Below are 16,757 nucleotides of genomic sequence, written 5' to 3'. Positions count from 1 at the left end.
TTAGGGGAGTCTGGGCTTTGGAGTCAGAGGACATGGGTTCTAATCCCGCCTCTGCCATTCTTCTGCCGTATGACCTTAGGCAAGTAACTTCACTTCTCCGGGCCTCGGTTACCTCGTCTGTACGATGGGGATTAAGACTGTGAGCCCCACGTGGGACAACCTGTTCACCTTGTATTTACCCGGGCGCTTAGAACAGTGCTTGGCATATAATAAGTGCTTAAATACCATCAATATTATTATTTCCAATCACGAGCTTTTTCCACTGAGCCACGAGTTCTGGGTAACCCATCTTGTGAGCTTGCTGGTGACTGAGGATTGGGCCAGGAGGACCAGTGGTCGGAGATGGAGACAGGGTTTCTTAGGCCCTTCCTTACCCAGGCTGGGAATCCCAGTGCCACCCCAAAGAAAGAAACCATCCAATTAGTCCAGGCTAAAGCCACTTTACGGCACACACTCTTCACACCTTAGACACAGGCCGGATATACCAGGCTTTCCCCACTCCAGCTCATTCTTCAAAAAGCAAAAACCCAGAGACATTAAGGCACTCACCCAAGGTCACATAGCAGGTCAATGGCCAAGCCACCCAGGAGGCCGACAAAGCCCCCTATGTCCTTGTTCTCCCTCCCCATCGCCCCAACCTGCTCCCTTTGCTCTACCCCCCTTCCCGCAGCACATGTATATACAGGTACATATTTATGAGTATAATTCTATTTATTTTTAATGATGTGTATATGTTTTAAGCCCGATGGGCAGGGATTGTCTATCTGTTGCCAAACTGTACATTCCAAGTGCTTAGTACAGTGCTCTCCATATAATAAGTGCTCAAAAAATACTATTGAATGTAATTCTATTTATAATGATGCTACTGGTACCTGTTTGTTTTGATGTCTGTCTCCCCCCCTTCTAGACTGTGGGCCTGCTGAGGGCAGGAATTGTCTCTCTTTGAATTGTACTTCCCAAGCGCTTAGTACAGTAAGCACCCAATAAATACGATCAAATGAATGAATGAAAGCCAGGACACAAATCCAGTTCTTCTGACTCCGAAGTCTCCACTAAGCCACCCCGCCTCTCTGAAAGTTGAATTTTCCCCTACAGCAGGTGATTTAGCCAGGATGACTGATTCATTCAATAGTATTTATTGAGCGCTTACTATGTGCAGAGCACTGTACTAAGCACTTGGAATGGTCAAATCGGTAACAGATAGAGACAGTCCCTGCCCTATGATGGGCTTACAGTCTAATCGGGGGAGATGGACAGACAAGAACAATAGCAATAAATAGAATCAAGGGGATGGCTTTTGAGACTCTCTGTCCAACACAGAAGGAATTTCTGGGCTTCAGAGGCAATAGCTAGGAAATATTCACCAGGTTCCTGGACTCGGGAGTCTCCTGGGTGAGAAGAGATGGGAGAACCAGCAGGTAGAAAGACTCATAAATGACAACTAAGTATATCCAGGGCTTTCATTTTCTCCAAGTACTTTCGCCTCTCAGGTAGGGAGAGACCAGAATCATCATTGCCCCCACTGTACAGATGAGCAAACTGAGGCCCGAAGAGGTGAAGCAACTGGCCTGAGGTCACACAACAGGTCAGAGACAAAGGTGGGACAAGATCAGAGAAGAGGAGTGACTAATTTATTTCTAATGACACCTCTCTCTCCCTCTAGGCAGCGGGTTGGGGGCAGGGAAGGTGTCCATTTACCAAGTGCTTAGTGCAGTGATTTGCACACACTAAGTGCTCAGTAAATTCGATTGACTGAACACAAGTGTTTCTGGTGAGTGAAGGCTAGAGAAGCAGCGTGGCTCAGTGGAAAGAGCATGGGTTTAGGAAGCAGAGGTCACGGGTTCTAATTTGCGGCTCCGCCACCTGTCAGCTGTGTGACTTTGGGCTAGTCACTTCACTTCTCTGTGCCTCAGTTGCCTCATCTGTAAAATGGGGATTAAGACTGTGAGCCTCACGTGGGATAACCTGATTACACTGTATCTACCCCAGCGCTTAGAACAGTGTTCAGCACATAGGAAGCACTTAATAATGTTGGTATTTTGTTATTGTGTTGGTTTTTCTTTTTATTTTCAAGACAACTAAAAGAAACAAGTCCTGAGAGACCAGTGGTGATCACCGTGGCCATGCCTGGCCCAGGGTGGAAGGAGGAGGGTCCTGTTCCTGTGTCCTGACTAGCGTTTGCTGCCCCCACGTGCATTCAATCATATTTATTGAGCACTTACTGTGTGCAGAGCACTGTACTAAGTGCTTGGGAAAGTACAATGCAACAATAAATGGTGACATTCCCTGTCCACAACAAGCTCACAGTCTAGAGGAGGGGCGATAGACAGCAATACAAATAAAGTTACAGATATTTATTCATTCAATAGTATTTACTGAGCACTTACTATGTACAGAGCACTCTACTAAGCATTTGGAATGTACTATTTGGCAACAGATAGCGACAATCCCTGCCCAGTAACAGGCAGATAGGTACATAAGTGCTTTGGGGTTGCGGAGAGCAAAGAGATAAAGAGCAAAGGGCATCGGGCAAGAGGTTCTAATCCCCACCCCACAACGTCTGCTCTGTGACCTTAGGCAAATCACTCAACTTCTCTGGGCCCCAATTCCCTTATAACAGTAATAATAATAATAATAATTATTAATAATGTTGGTATTTGTTAAGCATTTACTATGTGTAGAGCACCATTCTAAGCGCTGGGGGAGATACAGGGTCATCAGGCTGTCCCACGTGAGGCTCCCAGTCTTCATCCCCATTTTACAGATGAGGGAACTGAGGGCCAGAGACGTGAAGTGATTTGCCCACAGTCACCCAGCTGACAAGTGGCAGAGCTGGGATTCGAACCCATGACCTCTGACTCCCAAGCCCGGGCTCTTTCCGCTGAGCCACGCTGCTTCTCTAAAAATCTGTCTGTAAAATGGAAATTAAGAGTGTGAGGCCCATTTGATAAACTTCTATCCCAGCCCTTAGAACAGTGCTTGGCACATAGTAAGTGCTTAACAAGTACCGTAGTTAGAAGCAGCATGGCTTAGCACAAGGAGCTCAGGCTGGGGAGTCAAAGGATGTGGGTTCAAATCCCAGTTCTGCCACTTGTCTGCTGTGTGACATTGGGCATGCCACTTTACTTCTCCATGCCTCACTTACCTCGTCTGTAAAATGAGGATTAAGATTTGTCACATGGGGGACAACCTGATTATCTTGTTTCTACCCCAAAGCTTAGCTCAGTGCTTGGCACATAGTCAGCATTTAAATACCATAATTATTATATCCATACTTTATATATATTAATGCCTACCTCCCCTTCTAGACTTGAAGCTCCTTGTGAGTAGGCAGAAAGCATATCTACTAAGGTTGTTACAGCATAGTCTCCCAAGCATTTAGTCCAGTAATGTGTGGTAAATAGTGAATAAACTGATTGAGTCACCATGTCTCAGTTACCACACCTATAAAATAAAGATTTAGACTATAATACCCCACTTTGGACAGGGTCTCTATCAAATCTCATTATCTTGCTTCTAATCTAGTATTTATTCCAATGCCCACCACGTAGGTAAGCACTTAAACACCATGAAAAAAAGTCAGACTAAGTTGTAGTACCCCCAGGCTATTAAACTCTTGGAGATCAGACACTTGCAAGAGAGTTTAAGCACAAAAAAAGGGAGAAAGCAAACAAAAACCCACAAGAAATAGACTATCACCCCCAGGAAGGATTAGCTCACTAAACCAGATACAATAAATAAAAAAATAATCCAGTGGCCAGTTAAATCAGTATAAATCCAACCAACCCCCCACACAAAAATAAGCTTCCTCAAGAGCTTCAAACACAAAGACTCACCACAACACAAGGATCTTTCCTTCCACTGAACTTAAGCCTCCGTATCGAAGAACGGAACCAGAAATGCTCCTTTCTTTGGTATTTAAAGACTCCACCTAACAGGTGATTAGGCCTCCTTCTCAGGGGATTCTTGGAAACGTGGGCCTCTTGCAACGTAAGGTCACAGACATCAGGTGTAAACCCTTTACGGGCAGGGAAGGTGTTCTCTAATTCTGTTATATTTTACTCTCAGGCGGTCAATCGTCTTTATTTAGAGTTTACCATGTGCAAGGGCAGGCTACTAACTGCTTGGGAGACTACGATATTCCAATATGACAGAGAAATTCCCTGCTGGCAACAAGCTTATTGCAGCACTCTGAACATAGTTAAGTGTTCAGTAAATAGGATCGATTGATTGATCAGGGGCTGCGACTGTGAATTTCCCACCCCACTCCAGCCCCTTTGATTTTAGTTCTAATCAGTCATTAGTCGCCGGAACCCCGGCCTGGGAGTCAGAAGGTCAGGAGTTCAAATCCTACCTCTGCTCCTCCCCCTCTCCCTTCTCCTCCCCTCAGCACTGTGCTCGTCTGCTCAATTGTATACATTTTTTATTACCCTATTTCTTTTGTTAATGAGATGTATATCACCTTGATTCTATTTATTGCTATTATTTTAATGAGATGTACATCTCCTTGATTCTAATTATTGCTGTTGATTCTGTCTGTCCGTCTCCCCCGATTAGACCATAAGCCCATCAGTGGGCAGGGACCGTCTCTATCTGTTGCCGATTTGTCCGTTCCAAGCGCTTAGTACAGTGCTCTGCACGTAGTAAGCGCTCAATAAATACTATTGAATGACTGAATGAATGAACTTGTCAGCTGTGTGACCTTAGGAAGCCACTTCACTTCTCTGGGCCTCAATTACCTCATCTGGAAAATGGGGATGAAGACCGTGAGGCCCGTGTGGAACAGGGACTGTGTCTAACCCTTCTAGACCGTAAACCCGTTGTGGGCAGGGACTGTCTCTCTTTATTGCCTGATTGTTCTTTCCAAGTGCTTAGTACAGTGTTCTGCACACGGTAAGCATTCACTAAATACGATTGAATGAAATTGCTTCTATTCACCCCAAAGCTTACTTCAGTGACTGGCACATAGTAAGAGCTTAACAAATAACACAGTTATTGTTATTGTTAGCATCTATTGAGCATTCCCGGGAGCGGCTAGGACATTCTACTAGGTACTAAGAACAATAAGAGTGTGTATCAATAATAATAATAACGTTGATATTTGTTAAGCGCTTACTATGTGCAGAGCACTGTTCTAAGCGCTGGGGTAGACACAGGGTAATCAGGTTGTCCCACTTGAGGCTCACAGTTAATCCCCCTTTTACAGATGAGGTAACTGAGGCACAGAGAAGTGAAGTGACTTGCCCACGGTCACACAGCTGCCAAGGGGCAGAGCTGGGATTCGAACCCCTGATCTCTGGCTCCCAAGCCCAAGCTCTTTCCACTGAGCCCACGCTGCTTCCCAAGTACGCACTGCATACCAAGCACAAGAAGCAGTGTGGCTTAGTGGAAAGATCCCGGGCTTGAGAGTCAGAGGATGTGGGTTCTAATCCTGGCTCCGCCACTTGTCTGCTGTGTGACCTTGGGCAAGTCACTTCACACTTCTCTGGGGCTCAGTGACCTCAACAGCAAAATGGGGATTGAGACTGTGAGTCCCACGTGGGACAGGGACTGTCTCCATTTGCTTGGATCCACCCCAGCGCTTAGTACAGTGCCTGGCACATAGTAAGCGCGTAACAGATACCACGATTCTTCTTCTTATTATTATTAAGCAGTGGGAAGGACGTAAACAGTTGACCTGTAGACACATTTCCGGGTGCCTTGGGGGCTCATCGTCCAAGCGTAAGAGGGGAGAGGGGATCGATGGGAGACACTTAAGGAAAGATGAAAGAAAAATTGTAGATGGGAAGGATGGTGGTTATTAGAACAAGATCAACTGGGTTCTCGGCTCCTCACAGCCCAAGGCGACAGTCCCAAAGGGCAGTCAGTCCCTCGTAATTATTGAGCGTTTACTTTCCGGTTCCAACACTTGTCTGCTGTGTGACCTTGGGCGAGTCACTTCACTTCTCCGTGCCTCAGTTACCTCATCTCTAATATGGGCATTAAGACTGGGAGCCCCATGTGGGACAACCTGATTACCCTGTATCTACCCCATGCTGAGAAGCAGTGTGGCTCAGTGGAAAGAGCACGGGCTTTGGAGTCAGAGGTCATGAGTTCGAATCCCAGCTCTGCCACTTGGCAGCTGTGTGACTGTGGGCAAGTCACTGAATTTCTCTGTGCCTCAGTTACCTCATCTCTAAAATGGGGATTAAGACTGTGAGCCCCACGTGGGACATCCTGATTCCCCTGTGTCTCCCCCAGCGCTTAGAACAGTGCTCGGCACATAGTAAGCGCCTAACAAATATCAACATTATTATTATTATTATTACCCCAGCGCTTAGAATAATAATAATAATAATGATGGTATCTGTTAAGCACTTACTACATGTCAAGCACTGTTCTAAATGCTGGGGTAAATACAAGAAAACCAGGTTGAACACATTCCCTGTCCCTCATGAGGCTCACACTCTTAATCTCCATTTTACAGATGAGGTAACTGAGGCCCAGAGAAGTTAAGTGACTTGCCCAAAGTCACACAGCAAAATTGGGATTAGAACTCATGACGTCTGACTGCCAAGTCTAAGCCATGCTGCTTACCACTAGAACAGTACTTGGTACATAGTAAGTGCTTAACATACTCTATAATTATTGTTATTCCTATATTACTGTGGGCAAGTCACTTAACTTCTCTGTGCCTCAGTTACCTCAGCTGTAAAATGGGGATTAAGACTGTAAGCCCCACGTGGGACAACCTGATGACCTTCTATCTACCCCAGCACTTAGAACAGGCCTTGGCACATAGTAAGCACTTAACAAATACCATCGTTATTATTATTATTACTATGGGCAAGTCACTTAACTTCTCTGTGCCTCGGTTACCTCAGCTGTAAAATGGGGATTAAGATTGTGAGCCCCGTGTGGGACAGCGACACATGGTTTAGTGGAAAGAGCATGGGCTTGGGAGTCAGAGGGCGTGGGTTTTGATCCTGGCTCCGCCACTTGTCTGCTGCGTGACCTTGGGCAAGTCACTTCACTTCTCTGGGCCTCAGTTCCCTCATCTGCAGTATGGTGATTGAAACTGTGAGCCGCACATGGGACAGGGACTGTATCCAACTCGTTTGGCTTGTACCTACTCAAGCGATTAGAACAGTGCCTGGCACATAGTAAACACTTAACTGATGCCACAATTATTATTAATAATAATAATGATGTCAGTTGTTAAGCACTTACTATGTGCAAAGCACTGTTCTAAGAGCTGGGGTGGATAGAAAGTAATCAGGTTGTTCCACGTGGGGCTCCCGGTCTTAATGCCCATTTTCCAGATGAGGTCACTGAGGCACAGAGAATAATAATAATAATAATAATGTTGGCATTTGTCACGCGCTTACTATGTGCAGAGCACTGTTCTAAGTGCTGGGGTAGATACGAGGTAATCAGGTTGTCCCACGTGTGGCTCACAGTCTTAACCCCCATTTTCCAGATGAGGGAACTGAGGCACAGAAAAGTTAAGTGACTCGCCCACAGTCACACAGCTGGCAAGCGGCGGAGCCGGGATTCGAAACCGTGACCTCTGACTCCCAAGCCCGGCCTCTTTCCACTGAGCCACGCTGTTTGTCATCATTATCACTAAGTGAAGTGATCTGCCCAGCGTCAGAGAGCGGACAAGTGGTGGAGGCGGGATTGTAACCCAGGTCCTTTCGACTCCCAGGGCCGCGCTCTATGCACGTCTTGTCTTCTGCCGTCGAGTCGTCTCCGACCGGTAGCGACGCCACGGACACATCTCTCCCCGAAAGCCCCGCTCTCCATCTGCCACCGTTCCGGCCGTGGATCCACAGAGTTTTCTTGGGAAAAATCGGGCCGTGATTGACCATCGTCTTCTTCCACGCTGGCGACTTGAGTCTCCGCCTTCGACTCTCTCCCATGCCATCACTGCCCGGCCCGGGGGAGTTTGGGCCTGGTAGCCGCCGGGCCGCCCCTCGCTAGCCACTGGCCAAGCTGGGAATGGACCGGCCGGGCCTCCGCTTCGCTCTCCCTCCCGTAGTCGAGACTGGAAACTCTCCTGAAGCCACCTATGAACTAGGCCATGTCATTTCTCTTGAATTTCACCAGTGCTTAGTACAGAGCTTGGCACTGAGCGAAAAAAAATTATTTTTAAAGGGGGCAGGGCTGCTAAAGGACACCCATGGTACAAGGTCATGGGTTCTAATCCCAGCTGTGCCCCTTGTCTGCTGTGTAACCTTGGACAAGTCATTTCACTTCTCTGTGCCTCACTTACCTGATCTACTTCATGGAGATTAAGACTGTGACATGGGACAGGGACTGTTTCCAATCCTATTTGCTTGAATCCACCCCGGCGCTTGGTACAGTCCCGGCACACATAAGTGCCTAACGAATACCACTAAGAAAAAAGAAAGTCCCAGAATCTCGTGAGATCTGCATTAAGCATACTCAAGTTTGGATGTAGAAGTAGCTGGGTTCTAATCCCGGCTCCTCCAGTTGTCTGTTGTGTGACCTTGGACAAGTCAATTGACTTAATAATAAATAATAATAATGGTGGCATTTGTTAACCGCTTATTACGTGCAAAACACTGTTCTAAGCACGGGGTGGGGGTGGGGGGGAATACAAGGTGATCAGGTTGTCCCACATGGGGCTCACAGTTTTTAATCCGCATTTTCCAGATGAGGTAACTGAGGCACAGAGAAGTTAAGTGACTTGCCCAAAGTCACACAGCTGGGATTAGAATCCATGACCTCTGACTCCCAAGCCCGGGCTCTTTCCACTGAGAAACGCTGTCCCTGTACCTCAGTTACATCTTCTGTGAAATGGGTACAAGACTAAGCCCCACGTGGAACGCGGACTGTGTAAAACCCGATTAGCTTGTTTCAACCCTAGTGTTTAGTATAGTGCCTGGCCCATAGTAAGCGCTTAAAAAATATCATTTAAAAAAAAAAAACTCCTCATGTGGGTGAAAAATAATTGGACTAATTTCACCTAGAGAATTGCAATTCCTGACCTTGTTTAAAATTTTCCTAAAATTTTCTGGGGTAGCCTTCAAAAATCAGTGTTCTTGGCTACGTGGGAGAAAAGGTCACCTTATTGCTACTTGACCTGGAATCTGGTTGTCATATTCCCCTTTTCCAAATAATTTCACTCAAATATTAAGAAAAACAATGTTCATGTTGGGAACGGTCTAAGATTTGATTCCGTCGCTGAAGTTTACAAAACAAAAGAGCCATTAAGATCCACATTATTCCAGAAAAATGCATTGTGGCCATTGATGTTAATGAAATTCCAAGGTGGATGAATTAGGAAATATCCTGCATTTTTTAAAAATTTGAAATTGATGTGGAATTTCACATTTCCATCGTGCCCCATAATCACATCGGAAATGATCTTTTTCCTTTGGGATAAATTGTGTTCTGAAAGCGAATGATGATTATTATGCCATTTAGATGAAATGCATTAATACTCTTCAGAAATCTCCAGATGGTATGGGTCTAGAACTAGAGAAACCGCCCTTCCAAAAGCCTCAACTCATCCGCACACGGAAGGATTTATGGCGCTCCGAGTCTTCAAGACTAGCACAGATTCCCTTAAAGTCGGCTAGTCTCGTGAGAGGGGAACGCTATTTCAGAGGATATGCTGTTGCTAGGGAAGACCCTCCGGAGAAAGAAAGGAGAGACCAGATGGATTTTAGTTTTATTTTTTTATAAAACTCTGGGATTAAATGCAGCTGCAACTAATTCACCCTTAGTGGCTCAGGTTTTGGTGGGGGGTGGGAGGAAGGAGAAGGGAAATTAGGGCTTGGAGGGGAAGGGAACGATACGGCTATTTCTACATTATTTTTATTCCATTCCCTGGAAATTCTCCAGGAAGACGGGAAAAGCAATCTGGTCTATTGGAAAGAGAACAGGCCTGGGACCTACAGCAGCTGAGTTCTAATCTCGCTTCTGCTACTGGCCTGCTTTGTAACCTTAGAAAAGTCACCCGGTGATTCTGGGGTCTGTTTAAATACTTATTCTGTGCCCGGCACTATATTAAACACTGGGAGAGATACAAGATAATCAGGATGGACCTGATGGGGCTCACAGTCTTAATCCCCCTTTTACTGATGAGGTAACAGAGACCCAGAGAAGTGAAGCGACTTGCCCAAGGTCACACAGAGGACAAGTGGCAGAGCCGGGATTAGAATGCAGGATCTTCTGAATCCCAAGTCCCGGCTCTATTCAGTCCTATTCCCATGTGGGTTTCAGAGCGGAATTGGTGGGAGAACAAGAATGGAATCCCCATTTTACAGAAGTGGAACCTGAGGCCCAGAGAAGTGAAGTGACTTCTAGAGTTGGACACAATCTCTGTCCCACAGGGGGCTCACAGCCTTAATCCCCATTTTACAGACGAGGTTACTGATGTACTGAGAAGTTAAATGACCTACCCAAGGTCACCCAGCAGGAAAATGGCAGAGCTGGGTTTAGAACCCAGGTTCTCTGACTCCCAAGCGTGGGTTGTTTCTATTAGACTACACTGTTTCCCTGGACCTCAGTTTCCTCAACTGAAAAATGAAGGCAAACTTCCCATTCTCCCACCCTCTGAAGCTATGAGCTCTTGGGAGGACAGGAATTGTGTCCAAAAAGCAGCGTGGGTCAGTGGAAAGAGCCCGGGCTTGGGAGCAGAGGTCATGGGTTCGAATCCCGGCTCTGCCACTTAGCTCTGTGACTGTGGGCAAGTTACTTAACTTCTCTGGGCCTCATTTACCTCATCTGTAAAAATGGGGATGAAGACTGTGAGCCTCACGTGGGACAATCTGATGACCCTGCATCTCCCCCAGCGCTTAGAACAGTGCTCTGCACGTAGTAAGCGCTTAACAAATACCAACATTATTATCATTATTCAATCCTTGGCATATAGCAAACAGCATGGCTTAGTGGAAAAAGCAGGCGCTTGGGAGTCAGAGGTAATGGGTTCTAATCCCAGCTCTGCCACCTGTCAGTTGTGTGACTTTGGGCAGTGTGACTTTTGCCCAGTGCTGTTCTAAGTGCTGGAGGTAGATAGAAGTAATCAGGTTGCCTCCCTTGGGGCTCACAGTCTTCATCCCCAATTTATAGATGAGGCAACTGAGGACCAGAGAAGTGGAGTGACTTGCCCAAGATCACACAGCAGACACGTGGCAGAGTCGGGATTAGAAGCCACGTCCTCTGACTCCCAGACCTCTTTCTTGCCACTAGGCCATGCTGCTTTCTGTGGGTGGGTGTGCACTCAGTGAGTTCTTTCTATTTTTCCATCTTTCTTTCTTTTTCTTTCTCTCTCTGTCTCTCTCTCTCTCCCAGCCCCAGCCCCCCGAAGGCTTCAGATCCCCTGTCTTGCTGTCCCTTCCCCATCCGGCATGGCCTAGTGGGTAGGGCCCGGGCCTGGGAGTCAGAAGGGCATGGGTTCTAATCCCAGCCCCACCGCTTGTCTCCTGCGTGGCTTTGGGCAAGTCACTCCACTTCTCTGGGCCTCAATTCCCTCATCTGCAAAAGGGGGGTACGAATTTGAGCCCCATGTGGGACTCTGTCCAACCCTATTTGCTTGTATCCATCCCAGTGCTTATTATTATTATTGTTACTATTTACGATAATACTAGTAACATTTATAGACCACTTACTTTATGCAAAGCACCGTACTAAGCACTTGGGAGAGTACAGTATAACATCGAATACATCCCGGCCCACAACGAGCTCAAGGTCTAGAGGGGGAGACAGACGGTAACCTCCTCCTACCTCGCGTGGCTACTCTCCTCCTCCAACCCAGCCCGCGCACTTCGCTCCTCTAACGCCAACCTTCTTACTTGGCCTCCATCTCATCTATGTCATCTCCGACCACTTGCCCACGTCCTCCCCGTGACCTGGAATACCCTCCCTCCTTATATCTGACAGACAATGACTCTCCCCCTCTTCAAAGCCTTATTGGTATTCGTTAAGCGCTTACTATGTGCAGAGCACTGTTCTAAACGCTGGGGTTGATACCAGGTAATGAGGTTGTCCCACATGGGGCTCACGGTCTTAACCCCCATTTTACAGAGGAGGTCACTGAGGCACAGAGAAGTTAAGTGACTTTTCTTGGAAGAGGGAATACTTTGTTATGATTTATAAGCGGTGTTGGTTTGAGCTGAAGGATCCCAAACTAATTATTGAGCTCCTCCCAAGGACTTTTCTTGGAAGTGGGAATACTTTGTTATGATTTATAAGCAGTGTTGGTTTGAGCTGAAGGATCCCAAACTAATTATTGAGCTCCTCCCAGAAGCCTTCCCTGACTAAGCCCTCCTCTCCTCTTCTCCCACCCCCTTCGGCATCACCCTGACTTGCTCCCTTTATTCATTCCCCCCCTCCAACCCTACAGCACTTACGTCGTTACCTGTAATTTACTGATCTATATTCATATCTGTCTCCCCTCTAGACTGTAAGCTCTTTGTGAGCAGGGAATGTGTCCGTCGACTGTTACGTTGTACTCTCCCCAGGGCTTAGTACAGTGCTCTGCACACAGTAAGCGCTCAATAAATACGATTGACTGACTAATTGACTTGGGAGCGTGACCACTGGTTTGCCCTAAGATGATTTCGATCCGGGATTCACAAAACCCAATGATGATGCTTCCTTCTGCCTCTAATAGTCTTTGAAATTCTTTCTCCTTCTCCTGGACTCTCTTTCCTCTGCTAAGGCCTCTGAACGGCCGCTTTCATTCCACTGTCAAAAAAAAAAAATCCTCTGATTCATTTAGTTCGGCTTTCCTCAGAAAGCATAAACGAACTGTCACTCTGGAAAGACAGCAGAGGGGACAGAAGAGGGGAAAACTAGGCCCGAGGCAGGCTGATTGACCAGAGGGCAGAAGACTAGGCTGAGGAGGAAGGAAAGGAAAGGGAGGGGAAGGAGGAAATGGGAGGGGAGGTAATAATAATAATAATGGTATTTTTTAAGTGCTTACTGTGGGCCAAGCACTGCTCTAAGCGCTGGGGTTGATACAAGGTAATCAGACCGCTTCATGTGGGGCTCACAGTCTTCATCCCCATTTTACAGAGAAGGTAACTGAAGCCCAGAGAAGTGAAGTGACTTGCCCAAGGTCACACAGCAGACAAGTGGCGGAGTCGGGATTAGAACCCACGACCTTCTGACTCCCAGGCCCGGGCTCTTGCCACTAAGTCACACTGCTTCTCAACTCTCTCAAGTGCTTTGTATTCGTTCATTCATTCATTCAATAGTATTTATTGAGCGCTTACTATGTGCAGGGCACTGGAGTAAGCGCTTAGGAATGTACAATTCGGCCACAGATAGAGACAGTCCCTGCCCATCGTCGGGCTGACAGTCTAATCTTACTGCGTACTTTGTATACAGCACTTTGTACTTTGTATACGACTGAATGGATGAAACAGACGGTGGCCAGAGGAGGGAAGTAAGAGAGGATAAGAAGGAAAGCAAAGGAGGGTAGAGAGGAATCAATTAATCTATCCATCATATTTACTGATAATAAAATAATAAGATAAAAATAATGATAACTGTGGTATTTGTTGAGTGCTTACTGTGTGCCCGGCACTGTACTAAGGAATGAGGTGGAAACAAGAAAACTGGGTTGGTCACAGTCCCTAACCCACATAGGACTCACGGTCTCAAATCCCATATTACAGATGAGGGAACTGAGGCCCAGAGAAGTGAAGTGACTCACCCAAGGTGACACAGTAGAAAAGTGGCAGAGCCCATGACCTTCTGACTCCCAGGCCAATACTCTATCCACTAGGTTATGCTGCTTCTCAATACTTACTGAGCACTTACTTTATGCAGAGCACCATGCTAAGCCCTCGGGAGAGCACAATGTAACGGAATGGGTGGACACATTCCCAGCCCACCATGAGCTTACAGTCTAGAGGGAGAGAACAACATAAATTGGGACATCAACATAAATTACGGATATCAATCAACGGTATTTACTGAGTGCTTACCGTGGGCAGAGCACCATAGTGAGTGCTTGGGAAAGTACAATGTAACAGAGATGGTAGACCTATTCCCCTCCCACAAGGAGCTGACAGTCTAGAGAGGGACGTTAATAGAAATAAATAAAATCCTTCATTCAATAATATTTATTGCGTGCTTACGATGTGCAGAGCACTGCACTAAGCGCTTGGAATGGACAAATCAGTAACAGATAGAGACGATCCCTGCCCTTTGACGGGCTTACGGTCTAATCGGGGGAGACGGACAGACGAGAACGATAGCGATAAATAGAATCGAGCAATGAAATAGCAATAAATCGAATAAAGAAATGATGGCTCCAGATGAAAGTGCTGTGAGCAGAGAGAGAAGCGAACAAAGGAGGGGAATCCAAGCGAAAGGGTGACGCAGAAGGGAAGGGGAGAAGAGGAAATGAGGACGGAGTCGTGGAGGGCTTCTTGGAGGGGAGGTGACTCTAATAAGACTTTGAAGTTGGGGAGAGTCAGAGTCTGTGGGATATGAGGAGGGAGGGCGTTCCGGGCCAGAGGAGGGATGAGGGCGAGAGGTCGGCGCGGAGATAGACGAGATGGAAGTGCAGTGAGTAGGTTGGAAGGAAATGGGAGAGGGGAAGAAGGGGGTCGGGAGAAGGAGGGTGGCAAGAAAAGAGGACTGGCAAGCAAATAGCCAAGCTGGGAGTCTCCGAGACACATGGAAGTCATGATTTCCAAGCTGATTTTTCAGCTCGTAAAACACCAAACTCAGGAATGATCACGAGCCATAGCAGGATTCTCCCCACCACCCTCCAGCCCCCAAACCTCACCGAAAGTGAGGGCCAGAAGTTAATGCACATTTCCTCGTAGCGGCGTCAACTATAACGTTTGTCTTTCTCTTAGCGATTCTCTGCTACTTTTATGGTTCCAAATTCCAGTAAAGAGCCCGTCTTACCGGCGAAAAAAGTGCTGTTCTGTTCAGATTCAGGTTTATCGGTCTCGTTTCGATCAAAATCAAATACTGTTTTGTTTTCACTCTCTATGTGCTAGCGGGTGTACGACAAAATGACATTCAGCCGTCAGCGATTGCCTCTAATAACAATAATAATTATGGTATTTGTTAAGCGCTTACTAGGTGCCAGGCATCATAGTAAGAGCTGGGATGGATACGAGCAAATCGGGTGGGACACAGTCGAAGTCTATCGTGGGGCTCACCGTCTGCATCCCCATTTTCCAGATGGGGGAAGCGAGAACCAAGTGAAGTGAAGTGACTTCCCCAAGGTCATTCAGCAGACAAGTGGTGGAGCTGGGATTAGAACCCATGACCTGACTCCCAGGCAAATGGCCTAGTGGGAAGAGGATGGATTTGGAAGTCAGAGGACGTGGGTCCTAATACCGGCTCCACCTCTGTCCCACGTGGGGCTCACAAACTTAATCACCTTTTTACAGATGAGGTAACTGAGGCCCAGAGAATTGAAGTGACTTACCCAAAGTCACACAGCTGACAAGTGGCAGAGCCGAGATTAGAACCCATGACCTCTGACTCCCAAGCCCGGGTTCTTTCCAGTGAGCCACTCCTCTTCGCTAAAGTTCGCTTTCAAGTACAGTGCTTGTACTTTCCAAGTGCTTAGTACAGTGCTCTGCACAAAGTAAGCCCTCAATAAATACGACTGAATGAATGAACTTCTCTGTGCCTCAGTTCCCCTGTCTGTAAAATGGGGATTAAGACCGTGAGCCCCAAGTGGGACAACCTGATTACCTGGTACCTACCCTAGAGCTTAGAACAGTGCTTGACTCAGAATAATCATTAATTATTACTGTTATTCATTCAATCGTATTTATTGAGCGCTTACTGAGTGCAGAGCACTGTACTAATCGGTTGGAAAGTCCAGTTCAGCAACAAGGAGAGACAAACCCTGCCCACATCCGGGCTCAAAGTCTAGAAGTGGATTATTGTTATCCACTACGCCCCGGCCTCCACCGAATAACACTGCTTTGTCCCCCATCTCCCGAGGTGCTCTACTGCTCAACTATTGGATGATATTGAGAAGCAGCGTGGAAAGAGCCCGGGCTTGGGAGTCAGAGGTCATGGGTTCGAATCCCGGCTCCAACACTTGCCAGCCGTGTGACTTTGGGCAAGTCACTTCACTTCTCTGGGCCTCAGTTCCCTCATCTGTAAAATGGGGATGAAGACTGTGAGCCCCACGTGGGACGAGCTGATCATCTTGTATCCCCCCAGCGCTTAGAACGGTGCTCTGCACATAGTAAGCGCTTAACAAATACCGCCATTATTATTATGAAGGAGGGTTTAAGTTGAAAAAGATACAGTCGAATCAAATTCCAGGACAGACACCGATCTCCCTTCCAGCGAGCGACGTTTGGTGCCGTCGTATCGATAACATAACACGCTGAACACCGAAGAAAACACACACCGCCTATAGCTATTCCAACGCAAAAGAGTAGCCCTCCATCTTCCTCCTAAAAACAAGTGGCTTCTCTTCAGTGGCCCAAATTTATGAATCAATCAATCGGGTGGCATTTATTGAGAATTTACTATGTGCAGAGCTCGGGGGAGCGCAATACAACAGAATCGGAAGACGCGCTCCCTGCCTGTAAGGAGCGTACAGTCGAGGGGACGAACTTACAGATGGCAAAAGCAAACAAAAGCAGGGAATAATTGCTGTTCGCGGGAGCTGGTGTGTGTTCGGAAGAACCACTACAGTGGAGACGGTTGTGTAGTCTTTATGTAATAGGAGTCATGGATTCGAATCCCGGCTCTACCACTTGTCAGCTCTGTGCCTGTGGGCAAGTCACTTCACTTCTCTGTGCCTC

The sequence above is a fragment of the Ornithorhynchus anatinus genome, chromosome 5, assembly GCF_004115215.2.
Source record: "Ornithorhynchus anatinus isolate Pmale09 chromosome 5, mOrnAna1.pri.v4, whole genome shotgun sequence".
NCBI classification, from domain to species: Eukaryota; Metazoa; Chordata; class Mammalia; order Monotremata; family Ornithorhynchidae; genus Ornithorhynchus; species Ornithorhynchus anatinus.
This window is presented reverse-complemented; position numbering follows the sequence as displayed.